Below are 19,419 nucleotides of genomic sequence, written 5' to 3'. Positions count from 1 at the left end.
AACACAAGGAAAATTTGTGATGCGTGTCGTGGATTGAGCTATTAAGTTAATCTTTTGGATTTATGTAGAAAACGAGGCAGTGCTGACAAAGCTTTAGATTTTTATCTATTCTTAATCACGAAAGACTACGACCGGATGAGGTCCATTCCAATGCATTATCCAGGCTATATAGTGTGACGAAATTTTAAGAAAAACTCGAGAAAACTAAGCGATGCTGACCATGCATTTTTTTTAAACGTGAAATATTACAAGTGTATATGGTTAATTCCAATACATATTCAAAAAATAAAGCATAACGAAAAGTAAAATAATAACAAAGATAATGATGATAATATCAATAATAATTATAATGATAATAATGAAACAAATAATAATGCTGCTGTCATACTGCAAATTTTTGACACCAGAATAGGGTCCTATCCTCAATTGAATAAAATCGTCTGCCGTTATCTTACACAATATTTCTAGTTCTATCGTAGTTAAACCTCAATATAGTCTTAATATCTTTAGAAGGTTGACTTCCTTTACGCAGTTATTTTGGCTAACGTCTGTCATAGTGCTTAAGAAAGTAAGGCTATTCATAGTCGGGTTTCAATGTAGTCTTTGTTCCCTGCGAGTGTATTTTCAATCTAACAGGACTTGCATCTCGCTGTCCGCTTAGATCCACCAGACAACCATACTAAGAGTAAGAGAGAATCAAAACACTCCTATTTTATTTGGAGGTCATTTTGACCTCCAAATAAAATAAGTAATTACGCTGACCATGTCTGGAGGCTGTTTTGTTTATTACATGTGCTTGTTCGCTAACGTTAGCACATTTTCGTTCACTTGTTTTATTTCACCAACATATACAATTAACTCTTCAGCTGGGGTGGGATTTTCCCCCGGGCTGAATGAAGTCGCATTGTGACATCCAGAACAAGCGTACAAGTAAATATCAGTAAAAAGTCAAAGAACTGGAGTTTAAAGCCTCTCTGAAGCAATATGAAAAATTAAGCACTAGATTACCAGCCTGAGAGGAATAAAAGATGATCCAGTATGTCAGGATAGAATTATGTGAGTAAATTTAGTCGTGAGCTGCAGTTGACGGGTCTCACCGTGAGCATTGAATGAGGGTGATATTTGTTAAGCAATGGTAACTCCGAACCACTGGGACGGTCAAGGACAGAACTACTTCTATTACCACTGTGAGGAACTTGACATGGGGATTGTCAAATATGGAATCACTATTTTTATCCTAGTTACCCACTTTCCATCCAAAGTAATGCTCAAAACATTTTGCAATGGAGGTTGTGAAATAACGTTTTTGCGATTTGAATGTCTATTCATCACAGTTGCATCAGATATTATTCTGACTACATCACTTTATGTCATTGTTATGGTGGATGGACTATCAGCACTATTTGTTGAATAGAGAGATAGAGTATGTTAACGGAGTGTGTGTTTTATTTGCAACTTCAGAGAACTACTAAAGAATGGGCATTGTTTGAATGTCCCATATTCAGTCATGTTTCTGTAGACCAGTGGTTCCCAAACTTTTTTCTGTCATTTCCCCCCTGCACCCAGTTCAACCATCCAGATTTCCCCCCTTCATGTGTATGAGGGAAAGAGTAGTTAAAACACACTGTGACTATTTACTAATTTATTTTTCAAATGTACATATATACTGATAAACAGGCATTCTCTCTCTCTCTCTCTCTCTCTCTCTCTCTCTCTCTCTCTCTCTCTCTCTCTCTCTCTCAGACATGAGAAAATTCATCTGAGATTTTTTTAGTTCGTAGGTAGTATAATTATTTCCCCCCTGGTAGCTTCAAATTTCCCCCAGTTTGGGAACCCCTGCTGTAGACCCTGTTGATTCGTTTATTCAGGTTAATGCTTTCAAAACGAAAAATAAAATAATGTACTCCACTAACAATTGAAGTAGTTGTGTTTCATATATATATATACATATACATATATATATATATATATATATATATATATATACATATATATATATAATCTACGTAATGATACTACATAATATATATATATATATATATATATATATATATATATATATATATATATATATATAATCTACGTAATGACACTACATAATGGAAAATATGGGTGATAAAGAATACTTCATTCATTTTGTAAAAATGCACCAGAAATAGATATCAAAGAACAGTATATTTGTTGTCCATTTTTGTGATTGATTTCCTTCCGTTGCCCAGTGATGCGTTACCTTTTTATCATCACGCTGCTCTCACAGAACCCTTAGAAATTAGCCGTTGACCTCATGCCCCTTAGAAATTAGCCGTTGACCTCATGCCCCTTAGAAATTGGCCGTTGACCTCATGCCCCTTAGAAATTAGCCGTTGACCTCATGCCCCTTAGAAATTAGCCCCTGCATGTGCGCCATCCTTAGAGTATCGAACCATTGCTTTCCCGCCTTTCCCCCCTTGGTATGTTCCTGCTTCTCTGCCCTCTTGTTTCCCCGCTTCATTTGGTAGTCATTCCTTGTGCCCACTCTCCACTTATCCTGCAGCCACCACCTCAAAACAAATTGTAAAATAAACAATCTGATAAGTAATAGAAAAAATACACGTTACTACTTATATTTGTTCAGTTCTGATGTTAAGAAAAATTAGTTTTCCTTTTGTGCTTCCATCCCTCCTGGCCGCGAGCCTACTGCAGCACGAGTTGCTTTGCAAGCATCAGTTTTCTCCTTCGAGTTTGTGATGATCTTTACGGACTTCGTTCTGGCTAACAAGGAGGAATTATTAATCACTTTATCACAGGGAATATTTGTTTGATTTTGTTCTGGCCAAGGATAAACTAATTTTTGCAGTTGAGGTAGCGAGCTTCTGGTTGAAGAAGGTCTCTATCCAGCTGGGGCTCGCCCCCACCCACTTCATCGAATCGTATTTCGATCCATAGCCTGAATAAAATCATTAAGGTTAAATAGGTACGTCACTGTACTTTGGCAATTGTTAAAAAAATCCTGCACGAATCATAGAGAATAATTCAGTGTTTGGATGTATATTCTAAAAAAAAAAATGTTTCTGCAATGGTAATTATTTCGTAAAAATGAATTGCAACTAAACATAGATTTATGAATAGCTAGTATTAATGAGAAACTCGTTTATTAGTGATTAATGTCGAAAAGGCGACAAAACACTAACTAATGGTACCCACTCCAGTGGCCTCTCAAAAAACATCATATTATTGTTCACACTTTTGATATTGCTGTAGAATACTTTCGTGTTATTGTGTACAAAGAAGCGCAAGCAAGTCGCATTGGTCGGGGCGTGCAAGATGGTCGTGACATTAGCCAAGCGAATGGCAAATGTACGAGTTTTGATCAGCTGATAATGGACGCCAAGCACCACTTACGGCGGGTGTCTTTGTTGGAATAGGAGGCTAATGGGTTCAATGAAATTAGAAATTGTCTATTACGAACAGTGAATATCCATCCTGACGAAGGGCGTCATTAGTTTAGGACGCCCTGCGGAACAAAGTCTTCGCTGGGACGCCTTTTTGAAGGTGACCTCTCTGGTCAACCGGCTTGGCCGCCGAAAATGGGGTGCAAGAGAAAGGAACGCTTTTGTAACTCGCCTTGAAAAGTGGTGTATGTATGTCGAAAAAACAAACAAACATATGGGTCTGGTTTTCACCCCTTTACGGTCAATGTCTATTGCAATGGTTCTGATTGCTAAGTTGTCTACCTGTGTTTTCCTGCGGTCAAAAACCCGCTAGCTGCTAAGCATGTCTGTCGTTTGTGAGTGTTCTTATGTGTACAGAAGAGAGCACGGACTGATAAACTTGTGTACATACGTTGTCTGACAAAGCAGTATGAGACGCGATGAAGACAAAGATTCAGGAAAAAATTAAGAGAGAATGTTGTAGAATGGCAGGAGGGTTTGGACAACGGGAGGGGGTGGTGGTGATCGTGGTGGAGGCGGAGGTGGGTGTAATGGTGTTGATATGATGATAATGGTGGTGATGGTGGTGCAGAAGGGAAGTCGGTTTGGCGGGAAAGAGTGGCGTACAGGTAAGTCAGGCGAGGAGGGTGGCGGCAGAGAGGGAGCTAGGGTTAGAGCTGGTGGGGGCAGGGGGAAGAGGTGGGGGTAGAGGGGAGGAGGAGGAGAAGATACTGTGGGAGCTCAGGGCTGTTGCTGCTGCTGCCGCTGCTGCTGCTGCTGCTGCTACACCGGTGGGTGTGTGGAAGACCAGTGTCAGAGGCTCAGAGCGAGTTTGCCTTGCTGTGGTTTAGCAACGTCGTCCCGTCTCTAGAGCAGTGTTGTGTTGTGTTGTGTGCGGGTCTGCGGACTTTGATATTTGTCCCAACAATTCAGGAGTAATATAGTACTACCTAACAGAAATTGATTCCGCACTCACCATCTCATCTTAGTGAGACAATTTACACCCGTGCATGGTGCTTTTCCCTTCTGCAACGTCGATAGGCAAGTAGAGTATGGTGTTTGTGCATGGAAGGGTATGCTAACGTTTTTGAAAATAACCGGGTTTGATATTATCCGAGAATAGTAGGAAAGGTTGCTTCACTAGACTCATGGTGGTGCTACATGCGGTGGTCACAGGACGAAGGTGTATCCAACATGAACTCGAAGCATATATGGTTCACACGTGCATCTTTTAAGCAGATGCTCTTCACCCATCCAAAGCACACCCAACCGTCCCATGAGTGAGTCATGCACCCGTGCAAGGGCAAGGTGCAATGTGTTGATTCAGATCTTGTAAACCCGGGAGGTAGCCTACATATGTGTGTACTTGGTTCCGAGTAATTTGAATTGTCATGTAACGGATACCAAATCAGGTTATATTTGACGCATATCAAGGTACTTTCTCAGGTATTTTAAATTAGCTGAATTCACACCACATATTTGGCATTGAATTGTTTTTAGTTTTTATTTACACTGACTTGTATTATCTGAAGTAAGTATTAGTTGGGCATTGAGCGGCATATCAGAAAGAAACGTTATTTGGTCATAATTGATAGTGTGCTCTATGGTACAACAGATAGTAGCAAACATTCATGGGATCATGGATATTGTTTAGTAACTTGCTAAAAATTTCCAATACGTTTTCAACAAAATTTATAACACCCAATCATCCCAAACTCATTCATGCCCACCCACCCCATCCGTTCAGGGCTGAATAGAATAGTTGAAGACCAGCTATCTTAAGATATTTAAAGTGCAACAGGCATAACCGGGTTATCGAGATTATACTAACCCAGCAGTGACCTGAAATCCTCGTTCATCTGAATTAATTGTCATACACTAGCTAGATCTTAGTAAGTTAATAGAATAAGAGCGTACATTAAATCGCTTGGCGGCAGTCGGACTATATACTTAAGTACAAACCATTAAAAAAATCGATATAGTGTTGCGAAGGGAAAAGCACGAATGAATCCTAAGGTAAAATGCAGGAAGACTTTTTCACATAATTTGTATGGTACCGTAGAATTTACAGTAAGAAATGCTACAGTATTGTGGTCGGCATGACGTGCATATTGTCGAGTTTTGTTTTTGAACCTCTGTACCTGGACACAACACTTTTTCTAGATGAACAGTTTCGTTAAGTGGACAACAGTGGAGACGATGATTGATGTACTTTACAGATTTGATTCTAATTCATGGTAGTAAGGTTGTTTACTTAAGAGATTACAAAGGCGGAGCATGCCGACAGGAGACCTTTTGATCCATATCTAGGTCGGATGCAAAAAAAAAATAATAATAATAAATTAAAACTATAATGTAAAAATAAAAAATAAAATACATAAATAAATGCATAGGTATAGTTGAATAACAAACAAACGGGTAAATAGTAAATGATTATAAATTGACATATAACTAATAATAAATGAAAATCACAGAGACAAATTATAACAAAACAAAAACAAATAATATAACATAGATTATAATCATTACAGCATCTTACTTAGGTATTTATCTAAATGATTCTTAAAGCTTCGAACTGAACTACATTGCACTACATGTGCAGGAAGTTTATTCCATTCATTAACTACACGGTTGGCAAAGTTGTTTCTACCTACTTCCAAATTGAATCTATTTCCGGACAGTTTGAGACCATTGTTTCTTGTCTGATTCTCATTCAATGTGAAAATTTGAGATTGTAACTGATCCAAGTAGATAAATGTCAGTCAAGTGATTTCATTGAACTATCGCTTATCTATTAATCGGTTAGGGTGGATAATATTTTGTAGGCTAATTCATGTTGGAGCAACTTTCGAAAGCACGCGTTTAATATGCCAAGGTGTTGGATATTCACCATGCTAAGCTAGGCGCCCTCCTGCATTCACAATGCACGCATGCTCACACAGGTGCGCGCGCACGCACACTCAGACATACACAGATATACACACGCACACCGCGCACTCGCACAAGCACGTGCACACACAATCACGCGCATACACACAAGCACACGCGTACATACACACAAACGCGCGCGCACACAAACACGCATACACGTAGACACCTACCCACGAACACGCACACACACGCACATTGCTATACGTGTGTGCTTTTGAGACATCCATTAAGATTGAAAGACAGACAGAGAGAGACTGGGAAACGGACCTAGAGAGACTGGTAGACGGACCGGGTGAGACTGGTAGACGGACCGGGTGAGACTGGTAGACGGACCGGGTGAGACTGGTAGACGGACCGGGTGAGACTGGTAGACAGACCGGGTGAGACTGAGAGACAGACCGGGTGAGACAGAGACGGACCGGGTGAGACTGAGAGACGGACTGCGTGAGACTGAGGCAGACCGAGAGTGACTGAGAGACTGACCGGGTGAGACTGAGAAGAGGACTGAGGAACAGAGACTGTGAGAAAGAGAGGAACAGAGACTGTGAGAAAGAGAGGAACAGAGAGTGAGAGAGAATGAGAGACGAACAGAGACTGAGAGAGGAACAGAGACTGAGAGAGTGAGAGAGGAACAGAGACTGAGAGAGTGAGAGAGGAACAGAGACTGAGAGAGTGAGAGAGGAAGAGACTGAGAGAGTGAGAGAGAGGAGACTGAGAGAAAGAGAATGAGAGAGAGGAAGAGACCGAGAGAGTGAGAGAGAGGAAGAGACCGAGAGAGTGAGAGAGAGAGAGGAAGAGAGAGTGAGAGAGGAAGAGAGAGTGAGAGGAAGAGACCGAGAGAGAGAGAGAGGAAGAGACCGAGAGAGAGAGAGAGGAAGAGACCGAGAGAGAGAGAGAGGAAGAGACCGAGAGAGAGAGAGAGGAAGAGACCGAGAGAGGAAGAGACCGAGAGAGAGAGAGAGGAAGAGACCGAGAGAGTGAGAGAGGAAGAGACCGAGAGAGTGTGAGAGAGGAAGAGACTGAGAGAGTGAGAGAGGAAGAGACTGAGAGAGGAAGAGACTGAGAGAGGAAGAGACTGAGAGAGTGAGAGAGGAAGAGAGTGAGAGAGGAAGAGACCGAGAGAGTGAGAGAGGAAGAGACCGAGAGAGTGAGAGAGGAAGAGACCGAGAGAGTGAGAGAGGAAGAGACCGAGAGAGTGAGAGAGGAAGAGACCGAGAGAGTGAGAGAGGAAGAGACCGAGAGAGTGAGAGAGGAAGAGACCGAGAGAGTGAGAGAGGAAGAGACCGAGAGAGTGAGAGAGGAAGAGACCGAGAGAGTGAGAGAGAGGAAGAGACCGAGAGAGTGAGAGAGGAAGAGACCGAGAGAGTGAGAGAGGAAGAGACCGAGAGACCGAGAGAGTGAGAGAGGAAGAGACCGAGAGAGTGAGAGAGAGAGAAAGAGACAGAGAGAGTGAGAGAAAGAGACAGAGAGAGTGAGAGAGAGAGAGAGAGAGAGGAAGAGACCGAGAGAGTGAGAGAGAGGAAGAGACCGAGAGAGTGAGAGAGAGGAAGAGACCGAGAGAGTGAGAGAGAGGAAGAGACCGAGAGAGTGAGAGAGAGGAAGAGACCGAGAGAGTGAGAGAGGAAGAGACCGAGAGAGTGAGAGAGGAAGAGACCGAGAGAGTGAGAGAGAGGAAGAGACCGAGAGAGTGAGAGAGAGGAAGAGACCGAGAGAGTGAGAGAGAGGAAGAGACCGAGAGAGTGAGAGAGAGGAAGAGACCGAGAGAGTGAGAGAGAGGAAGAGACCGAGAGAGTGAGAGAGAGAGAGAGAGAGAGAGAGTGAGAGAGAGTCAGAGACCGAGAGAGTGAGAGAGAGAGCGAGAGACAGAGAGAGAGAGAGAGAGAGAGAGAGAGAGAGAGAGAGAGAGAGAGGAAGAGACCGAGAGAGTGAGAGAGAGGAAGAGACCGAGAGAGTGAGAGAGAGGAAGAGACCGAGAGAGTGAGAGAGGAAGAGACCGAGAGAGTGAGAGAGAGAAAGAGACTGAGAGAGTGAGAGAGAGGAAGAGAGTGAGAGAGGAAGAGACCGAGAGAGTGAGAGAGAGGAAGAGACCGAGAGAGTGAGAGAGAGGAAGAGACCGAGAGAGTGAGAGAGAGGAAGAGACCGAGAGAGTGAGAGAGAGGAAGAGACCGAGAGAGTGAGAGAGAGAGGAAGAGACCGAGAGAGTGAGAGAGGAAGAGACCGAGAGACCGAGAGAGTGAGAGAGGAAGAGACCGAGAGAGTGAGAGAGGAAGAGACCGTGAGAGAGAGGAAGAGACTGAGAGAGTGAGAGAGAGAGAGGAAGAGTGAGAGAGAGAGTAAGAGAGCGAGAGAGAGAGAAGAGAGTGAGAGAGAGGAAGAGACCGAGAGAGTGAGAGAGGAAGAGACCGTGAGAGAGAGGAAGAGACTGAGAGAGTGAGAGAGAGAGAGGAAGAGTGAGAGAGAGGAAGAGACTGAGAGAGAGGAAGAGACTGAGAGAGTGGGAGAAAGGAAGAGAGTGAGAGAGAGGAAGAGAGTGAGAGAGAGGAACAGAGAGTGAGAGAGGAACAGAGACAGAGAGTGAGAGAGAGGAACAGAGACAGAGAGTGAGAGAGAGGAACAGAGACAGAGAGTGAGAGAGAGGAACAGAGACAGAGAGTGAGAGAGAGGAACAGAGACAGAGAGTGAGAGAGAGGAACAGAGACAGAGAGTGAGAGAGAGGAACAGAGACAGAGAGTGAGAGAGAGGAACAGAGACAGAGAGTGAGAGAGAGGAACAGAGACAGAGAGTGAGAGAGAGGAACAGAGACAGAGAGAGTGAGAGAGAGGAACAGAGACAGAGAGAGTGAGAGAGAGGAACAGAGACAGAGAGAGTGAGAGAGAGGAACAGAGACAGAGAGAGTGAGAGAGAGGAACAGAGACAGAGAGAGTGAGAGAGAGGAACAGAGACAGAGAGAGTGAGAGAGAGGAACAGAGACAGAGAGAGTGAGAGAGAGGAACAGAGACAGAGAGAGTGAGAGAGAGGAACAGAGACAGAGAGAGTGAGAGAGAGGAACAGAGACAGAGAGAGTGAGAGAGAGGAACAGAGACAGAGACAGAGAGAGTGAGAGAGAGGAACAGAGACAGAGAGAGTGAGAGAGAGGAACAGAGACAGAGAGTGAGAGAGAGGAACAGAGACAGAGAGAGTGAGAGAGAGGAACAGAGAGAGTGAGAGAGAGGAACAGAGAGAGTGAGAGAGAGGAACAGAGACCGAGAGAGTGAGAGAGGAAGAGACCGAGAGAGTGAGAGAGGAAGAGACCGAGAGAGTGAGAGAGAGGAACAGAGACAGAGAGAGTGAGAGAGAGGAACAGAGACAGAGAGAGTGAGAGAGAGGAACAGAGACAGAGAGAGTGAGAGAGAGGAACAGAGACAGAGAGAGTGAGAGAGAGGAACAGAGACAGAGAGAGTGAGAGAGAGGAACAGAGACAGAGAGAGTGAGAGAGAGGAACAGAGACAGAGAGAGTGAGAGAGAGGAACAGAGACAGAGAGAGTGAGAGAGAGGAACAGAGACAGAGAGAGTGAGAGAGAGGAACAGAGACAGAGAGAGTGAGAGAGAGGAACAGAGACAGAGAGAGTGAGAGAGAGGAACAGAGACAGAGAGTGAGAGAGAGGAACAGAGACAGAGAGAGTGAGAGAGAGGAACAGAGACAGAGAGAGTGAGAGAGAGGAACAGAGACAGAGAGAGTGAGAGAGAGGAACAGAGACAGAGAGAGTGAGAGAGAGGAACAGAGACAGAGAGAGTGAGAGAGAGGAACAGAGACAGAGAGTGAGAGAGAGGAACAGAGACAGAGAGTGAGAGAGAGGAACAGAGACAGAGAGTGAGAGAGAGGAACAGAGACTGAGAGAGAGGAACAGAGACTGAGAGAGAGGAACAGAGACTGAGAGAGAGGAACAGAGACAGAGAGTGAGAGAGAGGAACAGAGACAGAGAGTGAGAGAGAGGAACAGAGACAGAGAGTGAGAGAGAGGAACAGAGACTGAGAGAGTGAGAGAGAGGAACAGAGACTGAGAGAGTGAGAGAGAGGAACAGAGACTGAGAGAGTGAGAGAGAGGAACAGAGACTGAGAGAGTGAGAGAGAGGAACAGAGACTGAGAGAGTGAGAGAGAGAGGAACAGAGACTGAGAGAGTGAGAGAGAGGAACAGAGACTGAGAGAGAGAGAGAGAGGAACAGAGACTGAGAGAGAGAGAGAGAGAGAGAGGAACAGAGACTGAGAGAGTGAGAGAGGAACAGAGACTGAGAGAGTGAGAGAGGAACAGAGACTGAGAGAGTGAGAGAGAGGAACAGAGACTGAGAGAGTGAGAGAGAGGAACAGAGACTGAGAGAGTGAGAGAGAGGAACAGAGACTGAGAGAGTGAGAGAGAGGAACAGAGACTGAGAGAGAGAGGAACAGAGACTGAGAGAGTGAGAGAGAGAGGAACAGAGACTGAGAGAGAGAGAGAGAGAGGAACAGAGACTGAGAGAGAGAGGAACAGAGACTGAGAGAGTGAGAGAGAGGAACAGAGACTGAGAGAGTGAGAGAGAGGAACAGAGACAGTGAGAAAGAGGAACAGAGACAGTGAGAGAGAGGAACAGAGACAGTGAGAGAGAGGAACAGAGACAGTGAGAGAGAGGAACAGAGACAGTGAGAGAGAGGAACAGAGACAGTGAGAGAGAGAGAGGAACAGACAGTGAGAGAGAGGAACAGAGACAGTGAGAGAGAGGAACAGAGACAGTGAGAGAGAGGAACAGAGACAGTGAGAGAGAGGAACAGAGACAGTGAGAGAGAGGAACAGAGACAGTGAGAGAGAGGAACAGAGACAGTGAGAGAGAGGAACAGAGACAGTGAGAGAGAGGAACAGAGACAGTGAGAGAGAGGAACAGAGACAGTGAGAGAGAGGAACAGAGACAGTGAGAGAGAGGAACAGAGACAGTGAGAGAGAGGAACAGAGACAGTGAGAGAGAGGAACAGAGACAGTGAGAGAGAGGAACAGAGACAGTGAGAGAGAGGAACAGAGACAGTGAGAGAGAGGAACAGAGACAGTGAGAGAGAGGAACAGAGACAGTGAGAGAGAGGAACAGAGACAGTGAGAGAGAGGAACAGAGACTGAGAGAGAGGAACAGAGACTGAGAGAGTGAGAGAGAGGAACAGAGACTGAGAGAGTGAGAGAGAGGAACAGAGACTGAGAGAGTGAGAGAGAGGAACAGAGACTGAGAGAGTGAGAGAGAGGAACAGAGACTGAGAGAGTGAGAGAGAGGAACAGAGACTGAGAGAGTGAGAGAGAGGAACAGAGACTGAGAGAGTGAGAGAGAGGAACAGAGACTGAGAGAGTGAGAGAGAGAGACAGAGACTGAGAGAGTGAGAGAGAGGAACAGAGACTGAGAGAGTGAGAGAGAGGAACAGAGACTGAGAGAGTGAGAGAGAGGAACAGAGACTGAGAGAGTGAGAGAGAGGAACAGAGACTGAGAGAGTGAGAGAGAGGAACAGAGACTGAGAGAGTGAGAGAGAGGAACAGAGACTGAGAGAGTGAGAGAGAGGAACAGAGACTGAGAGAGTGAGAGAGAGGAACAGAGACTGAGAGAGTGAGAGAGAGGAACAGAGACTGAGAGAGTGAGAGAGAGGAACAGAGACTGAGAGAGTGAGAGAGAGGAACAGAGAGTGAGAGAGAGGAACAGAGAGTGAGAGAGAGGAACAGAGACTGAGAGAGTGAGAGAGAGGAACAGAGACTGAGAGAGTGAGAGAGAGGAACAGAGACTGAGAGAGAGAGAGGAACAGAGACTGAGAGAGTGAGAGAGAGGAACAGAGACTGAGAGAGTGAGAGAGAGGAACAGAGACTGAGTGAGAGAGAGAGAGGAACAGACTGAGATTGAGAGGGAGAGGAAGAGTGTGAAAGAGGAAGAGGGAGACCAAGAGAAAGAGAGAGGCAGAGTGGGGGAGAGGAAGAGAGAGAGAGACAGTGAGAGAGGACGGGTGAAACAGAGTGAGGGAGAGAGGAAGAGACTGAGAGTGAGGGAGAGAGGAAGAGACTGAGAGTGAGGGAGAGAGGAACCGAGACGGAGAGAGTGAGGGAGAGAGGAAGAGAGGGAGAGAGTGAGGGAGAGAGGAAGAGAGGGAGAGAGTGAGGGAGAGAGGAAGAGAGTGAGGGAGAGAGAGAGGAAGAGAGGGAGAGAGTGAGGGAGAGAGGAAGAGACTGAGAGTGAGGGAGAGAGGAACCGAGACGGAGAGAGTGAGGGAGAGAGGAACCGAGACGGAGAGAGTGAGGGAGAGAGGAACCGAAACGGAGAGAGTATGAGAGAGAGGAACAGAAAGACTGAGGTTGAGAGAGGAAGAGACTGAGTGAGGGAGAGAAGAAGAGACTGAAAGCGAGGGAGAGAAGAAGAGACTGAAAGCGAGGGAGAGAAGAGACTGAAAGCGAGGGAGAGAAGAGGCTGAGAGTGAGGGAGAGAGGAAGAGACTGAGAGTGAGGGAGAGAGGAAGAGAGTGAGGGAGAGAAGAGACTGAGAGTGAGGGAGAGAGGAAGAGACTGAGTGAGTGAGAGAGGAAGAGACTGAGAGTGAGGGAGAGAGGAAGAGACTGAGAGTGAGGGAGAGAGGAAGAGACTGAGAGTGAGGGAGAGAGGAAGAGACTGAGAGTGAGGGAGAGAGGAAGAGACTGAGAGTGAGGGAGAGAGGAAGAGACTGAGAGTGAGGGAGAGAGGAAGAGACTGAGAGTGAGGGAGAGAGGAAGAGACTGAGAGTGAGGGAGAGAGGAAGAGACTGAGAGTGAGGGAGAGAGGAAGAGACTGAGAGTGAGGGAGAGAGGAAGAGACTGAGAGTGAGGGAGAGAGGAAGAGACTGAGAGTGAGGGAGAGAGGAAGAGACTGAGAGTGAGGGAGAGAGGAAGAGACTGAGAGTGAGGGAGAGAGGAAGAGACTGAGAGTGAGGGAGAGAGGAAGAGACTGAGAGTGAGGGAGAGAGGAAGAGACTGAGAGTGAGGGAGAGAGGAAGAGACTGAGAGTGAGGGAGAGAGGAAGAGACTGAGAGTGAGGGAGAGAGGAAGAGACTGAGAGTGAGGGAGAGCGGAGAGTGAGGGAGAGCGGAAGAGACTGAGAGTGAGGGAGCGAGGAAGAGACTGAGAGTGAGGGAGCGAGGAAGAGACTGAGAGTGAGGGAGCGAGGAAGAGACTGAGAGTGAGGGAGCGAGGAAGAGACTGAGAGTGAGGGAGCGAGGAAGAGACTGAGAGTGAGGGAGCGAGGAAGAGACTGAGAGTGAGGGAGCGAGGAAGAGACTGAGAGTGAGGGAGAGAGGAAGAGACTGAGAGTGAGGGAGAGAGGAAGAGAGTGAGAGTGAGGGAGGGAGGAAGAGAGTGAGAGTGAGGGCGAGGGAGGAAGAGAGTGAGAGTGAGGGCGAGGGAGGAAGAGAGTGAGAGTGAGGGCGAGGGAGGAAGAGAGTGAGAGTGAGGGCGAGGGAGGAAGAGAGTGAGAGTGAGGGAGAGAGGAAGAGACTGAGAGTGAGGGAGAGAGGAAGAGACTGAGAGTGAGGGAGAGAGGAAGAGACTGAGAGTGAGGGAGAGAGGAAGAGACTGAGAGTGAGGGAGAGAGGAAGAGACTGAGAGTGAGGGAGAGAGGAAGAGACTGAGAGTGAGGGAGAGAGGAAGAGACTGAGAGTGAGGGAGAGAGGAAGAGACTGAGAGTGAGGGAGAGAGGAAGAGACTGAGAGTGAGGGAGAGAGGAAGAGACTGAGAGTGAGGGAGAGAGGAAGAGACTGAGAGTGAGGGAGAGAGGAAGAGACTGAGAGTGAGGGAGAGAGGAAGAGACTGAGAGTGAGGGAGAGAGGAAGAGACTGAGAGTGAGGGAGAAAGGGAGAGGAAGAGAGTGAGGGAGAGAGGAAGATACTGAGAGTGAGAGAGAGAGGAAGATACTGAGAGTGAGAGAGAGAGGAAGAGACTGAGAGTGAGAGAGAGAGGAAGAGACTGAGGGAGAGAGGAAGAGAGTGAGAGTGAGGGAGAGCGGAAGAGACTGAGAGTGAGGGAGAGCGGAGAGTGAGGGAGAGCGGAGAGTGAGGGAGAGCGGAGAGTGAGGGAGAGAGGAAGAGACTGAGAGTGAGGGAGCGAGGAAGAGACTGAGAGTGAGGGAGCGAGGAAGAGACTGAGAGTGAGGGAGCGAGGAAGAGACTGAGAGTGAGGGAGAGAGGAAGAGACTGAGAGTGAGGGAGAGAGGAAGAGACTGAGAGTGAGGGAGAGAGGAAGAGACTGAGAGTGAGGGAGAGAGGAAGAGACTGAGAGTGAGGGAGAGAGGAAGAGACTGAGAGTGAGGGAGCGAGGAAGAGACTGAGAGTGAGGGAGCGAGGAAGAGACTGAGAGTGAGGGAGCGAGGAAGAGACTGAGAGTGAGGGAGAGAGGAAGAGACTGAGAGTGAGGGAGAGAGGAAGAGACTGAGAGTGAGGGAGCGAGGAAGAGACTGAGAGTGAGGGAGAGAGGAAGAGACTGAGAGTGAGGGAGCGAGGAAGAGACTGAGAGTGAGGGAGCGAGGAAGAGACTGAGAGTGAGGGAGCGAGGAAGAGACTGAGAGTGAGGGAGCGAGGAAGAGACTGAGAGTGAGGGAGCGAGGAAGAGACTGAGAGTGAGGGAGCGAGGAAGAGACTGAGAGTGAGGGAGCGAGGAAGAGACTGAGAGTGAGGGAGCGAGGAAGAGACTGAGAGTGAGGGAGCGAGGAAGAGACTGAGAGTGAGGGAGCGAGGAAGAGACTGAGAGTGAGGGAGCGAGGAAGAGACTGAGAGTGAGGGAGCGAGGAAGAGACTGAGAGTGAGGGAGCGAGGAAGAGACTGAGAGTGAGGGAGCGAGGAAGAGACTGAGAGTGAGGGAGCGAGGAAGAGACTGAGAGTGAGGGAGCGAGGAAGAGACTGAGAGTGAGGGAGCGAGGAAGAGACTGAGAGTGAGGGAGCGAGGAAGAGACTGAGAGTGAGGGAGCGAGGAAGAGACTGAGAGTGAGGGAGCGAGGAAGAGACTGAGAGTGAGGGAGAGAGGAAGAGACTGAGAGTGAGGGAGAGAGGAAGAGACTGAGAGTGAGGGAGAGAGGAAGAGACTGAGAGTGAGGGAGAGAGGAAGAGACTGAGAGTGAGGGAGAGAGGAAGAGACTGAGAGTGAGGGAGAGAGGAAGAGACTGAGAGTGAGGGAGAGAGGAAGAGACTGAGAGTGAGGGAGAGAGGAAGAGACTGAGAGTGAGGGAGAGAGGAAGAGACTGAGACTGAGAGTGAGGGAGAGAGGAAGAGACTGAGAGTGAGGGAGAGAGGAAGAGACTGAGAGTGAGGGAGAGAGGAAGAGACTGAGAGTGAGGGAGAGAGGAAGAGACTGAGAGTGAGGGAGAGAGGAAGAGACTGAGAGTGAGGGAGAGAGGAAGAGACTGAGAGTGAGGGAGAGAGGAAGAGACTGAGAGTGAGGGAGAGAGGAAGAGACTGAGAGTGAGGGAGAGAGGAAGAGACTGAGAGTGAGGGAGAGAGGAAGAGACTGAGAGTGAGGGAGAGAGGAAGAGACTGAGAGTGAGGGAGAGAGGAAGAGACTGAGAGTGAGGGAGAGAGGAAGAGACTGAGAGTGAGGGAGAGAGGAAGAGACTGAGAGTGAGGGAGAGAGGAAGAGACTGAGAGTGAGGGAGAGAGGAAGAGACTGAGAGTGAGGGAGAGAGGAAGAGACTGAGAGTGAGGGAGAGAGGAAGAGACTGAGAGTGAGGGAGAGAGGAAGAGACTGAGAGTGAGGGAGAGAGGAAGAGACTGAGAGTGAGGGAGAGAGGAAGAGACTGAGGGAGAGAGGAAGAGACTGAGAGTGAGGGAGAGAGGAAGAGACTGAGAGTGAGGGAGAGAGGAAGAGACTGAGAGTGAGGGAGAGAGGAAGAGACTGAGTGAGAGAGGAAGAGACTGAGAGTGAGAGAGAGAGGAAGAGACTTAGAGTGAGAGAGAGAGGAAGAGACTTAGAGTGAGAGAGAGAGGAAGAGACTTAGAGTGAGAGGAAGAGACTGAGAGAGAGAGGAAGAGACTGAGAGAGAGAGGAAGAGACTGAGAGTGAGGGAGAGCGGAGAGTGAGGGAGAGCGGAGAGTGAGGGAGAGCGGAAGAGACTGAGAGTGAGGGAGAGAGGAAGAGACTGAGAGTGAGGGAGAGAGGAAGAGACTGAGAGTGAGGGAGCGAGGAAGAGACTGAGAGTGAGGGAGCGAGGAAGAGACTGAGAGTGAGGGAGCGAGGAAGAGACTGAGAGTGAGGGAGCGAGGAAGAGACTGAGAGTGAGGGAGCGAGGAAGAGACTGAGAGAGAGAGGAAGAGACTGAGAGAGAGAGGAAGAGACTGAGAGTGAGGGAGCGAGGAAGAGACTGAGAGTGAGGGAGCGAGGAAGAGACTGAGAGTGAGGGAGCGAGGAAGAGACTGAGAGTGAGGGAGCGAGGAAGAGACTGAGAGTGAGGGAGCGAGGAAGAGACTGAGAGTGAGGGAGCGAGGAAGAGACTGAGAGTGAGGGAGCGAGGAAGAGACTGAGAGTGAGGGAGCGAGGAAGAGACTGAGAGTGAGGGAGCGAGGAAGAGACTGAGAGTGAGGGAGCGAGGAAGAGACTGAGAGTGAGGGAGCGAGGAAGAGACTGAGAGTGAGGGAGCGAGGAAGAGACTGAGAGTGAGGGAGCGAGGAAGAGACTGAGAGTGAGGGAGCGAGGAAGAGACTGAGAGTGAGGGAGCGAGGAAGAGACTGAGAGTGAGGGAGCGAGGAAGAGACTGAGAGTGAGGGAGCGAGGAAGAGACTGAGAGTGAGGGAGCGAGGAAGAGACTGAGAGTGAGGGAGCGAGGAAGAGACTGAGAGTGAGGGAGCGAGGAAGAGACTGAGAGTGAGGGAGCGAGGAAGAGACTGAGAGTGAGGGAGCGAGGAAGAGACTGAGAGTGAGGGAGCGAGGAAGAGACTGAGAGTGAGGGAGCGAGGAAGAGACTGAGAGTGAGGGAGCGAGGAAGAGACTGAGAGTGAGGGAAGAAGATGACTGAGAGTGAGGGAGAGAGGAAGAGACTGAGAGTGAGGGAGAGAGGAAGAGACTGAGAGTGAGGGAGAGAGGAAGAGACTGAGAGTGAGGGAGAGAGGAAGAGACTGAGAGTGAGGGAGAGAGGAAGAGACTGAGAGTGAGGGAGAGAGGAAGAGACTGAGAGTGAGGGAGAGAGGAAGAGACTGAGAGTGAGGGAGAGAGGAAGAGACTGAGAGTGAGGGAGAGAGGAAGAGACTGAGAGTGAGGGAGAGAGGAAGAGACTGAGAGTGAGGGAGAGAGGAAGAGACTGAGAGTGAGGGAGAGAGGAAGAGGAAGAGAGTGAGGGAGAAAGGGAGAGGAAGAGAGTGAGGGAGAGAGGAAGATACTGAGAGTGAGAGAGAGAGGAAGAGACTGAGAGTGAGGGAGAGAGGAAGAGACTGAGAGTGAGGGAGAGAGGAAGAGACTGAGAGTGAGGGAGAGAGGAAGAGACTGAGAGTGAGGGAGAGAGGAAGAGACTGAGAGTGAGGGAGAGAGGAAGAGACTGAGAGTGAGGGAGAGAGGAAGAGACTGAGAGTGAGGGAGAGAGGAAGAGACTGAGAGTGAGGGAGAGAGGAAGAGACTGAGAGTGAGGGAGAGAGGAAGAGACTGAGAGTGAGGGAGAGAGGAAGAGACTGAGAGTGAGGGAGAGAGGAAGAGACTGAGAGTGAGGGAGAGAGGAAGAGACTGAGAGTGAGGGAGAGAGGAAGAGACTGAGAGTGAGGGAGAGAGGAAGAGACTGAGAGTGAGGGAGAGAGGAAGAGACTGAGAGTGAGGGAGAGAGGAAGAGACTGAGAGTGAGGGAGAGAGGAAGAGACTGAGAGTGAGGGAGAGAGGAAGAGACTGAGAGTGAGGGAGAGAGGAAGAGACTGAGAGTGAGGGAGAGAGGAAGAGACTGAGAGTGAGGGAGAGAGGAAGAGACTGAGAGTGAGGGAGAGAGGAAGAGACTGAGAGTGAGGGAGAGAGGAAGAGACTGAGAGTGAGGGAGAGAGGAAGAGACTGAGAGTGAGGGAGAGAGGAAGAGACTGAGAGTGAGGGAGAGAGGAAGAGACTGAGAGTGAGGGAGAGAGGAAGAGACTGAGAGTGAGGGAGAGAGGAAGAGACTGAGAGTGAGGGAGAGAGGAAGAGACTGAGAGTGAGGGAGAGAGGAAGAGACTGAGAGTGAGGGAGAGAGGAAGAGACTGAGAGTGAGGGAGAGAGGAAGAGACTGAGAGTGAGGGAGAGAGGAAGAGACTGAGAGTGAGGGAGAGGAAGAGACTGAGAGTGAGGGAGAGAGGAAGAGACTGAGAGTGAGGGAGAGAGCAAGAGACTGAGAGTGAGGGAGAGAGCAAGAGACTGAGAGTGAGGGAGAGAGCAAGAGACTGAGAGTGAGGGAGAGAGCAAGAGACTGAGAGTGAGGGAGAGAGCAAGAGACTGAGAGTGAGGGAGAGAGCAAGAGACTGAGAGTGAGGGAGAGAGCAAGAGACTGAGAGTGAGGGAGAGAGCAAGAGACTGAGAGTGAGGGAAGATGATGACTGAGAGTGAGGGAAGATGATGACTGAGAGTGAGGGAAGAAGATGACTGAGAGTGAGGGAAGAAGATGACTGAGAGTGAGGGAAGAAGATGACTGAGAGTGAGGGAAGAAGAGACTGAGAGTGAGGGAGCGAGGAAGAGACTGAGAGTGAGGGAAGAAGATGACTGAGAGTGAGGGAAGAAGATGACTGAGAGTGAGGGAAGAAGATGACTGAGAGTGAGGGAAGAAGATGACTGAGAGTGAGGGAAGAAGATGACTGAGAGTGAGGGAAGAAGATGACTGAGAGTGAGGGAAGAAGATGACTGAGAGTGAGGGAAGAAGATGACTGAGAGTGAGGGAAGAAGATGACTGAGAGTGAGGGAAGAAGATGACTGAGAGTGAGGGAAGAAGATGACTGAGAGTGAGGGAAGAAGATGACTGAGAGTGAGGGAGAGAGAAGAGACTGAGAGTGAGGGAGAGAAGATGACTGAGAGTGAGGGAGAGAAGAGACTGAGAGTGAGGAGAGAGAAGATGACTGAGAGTGAGGGAGAGAAGATGACTGAGAGTGAGGGAAGAAGATG

The 19,419-nt window shown here is 48.3% G+C and overlaps 1 protein-coding gene across 3 annotated transcripts in view; it reads left to right on the top strand.

The window, feature by feature from the left end:
- The first annotated feature begins 4,171 nt into the window (after nt 1-4,171).
- LOC143037907 (very long chain fatty acid elongase AAEL008004-like) overlaps nt 4,172-19,419 on the top strand; it is a 118,956-nt gene continuing 103,708 nt past the window's right edge. For all 3 annotated transcript variants that reach the window (XM_076206563.1, XM_076206564.1, XM_076206562.1), the window contains exon 1: nt 4,172-4,451. The gene's annotated coding sequence lies outside the window, so the exon portion shown is untranslated. The remainder of the gene's footprint in view (nt 4,452-19,419) is intronic.

Source organism: Oratosquilla oratoria, chromosome 23, assembly GCF_046742065.1.
Source record: "Oratosquilla oratoria isolate Oo_2021 chromosome 23, ASM4674206v1, whole genome shotgun sequence".
Classification (NCBI taxonomy): domain Eukaryota; kingdom Metazoa; phylum Arthropoda; class Malacostraca; order Stomatopoda; family Squillidae; genus Oratosquilla; species Oratosquilla oratoria.
The sequence above is the reverse complement of the archived record's forward strand: the minus strand, read 5'-3'. Positions and strand labels throughout refer to the sequence as shown.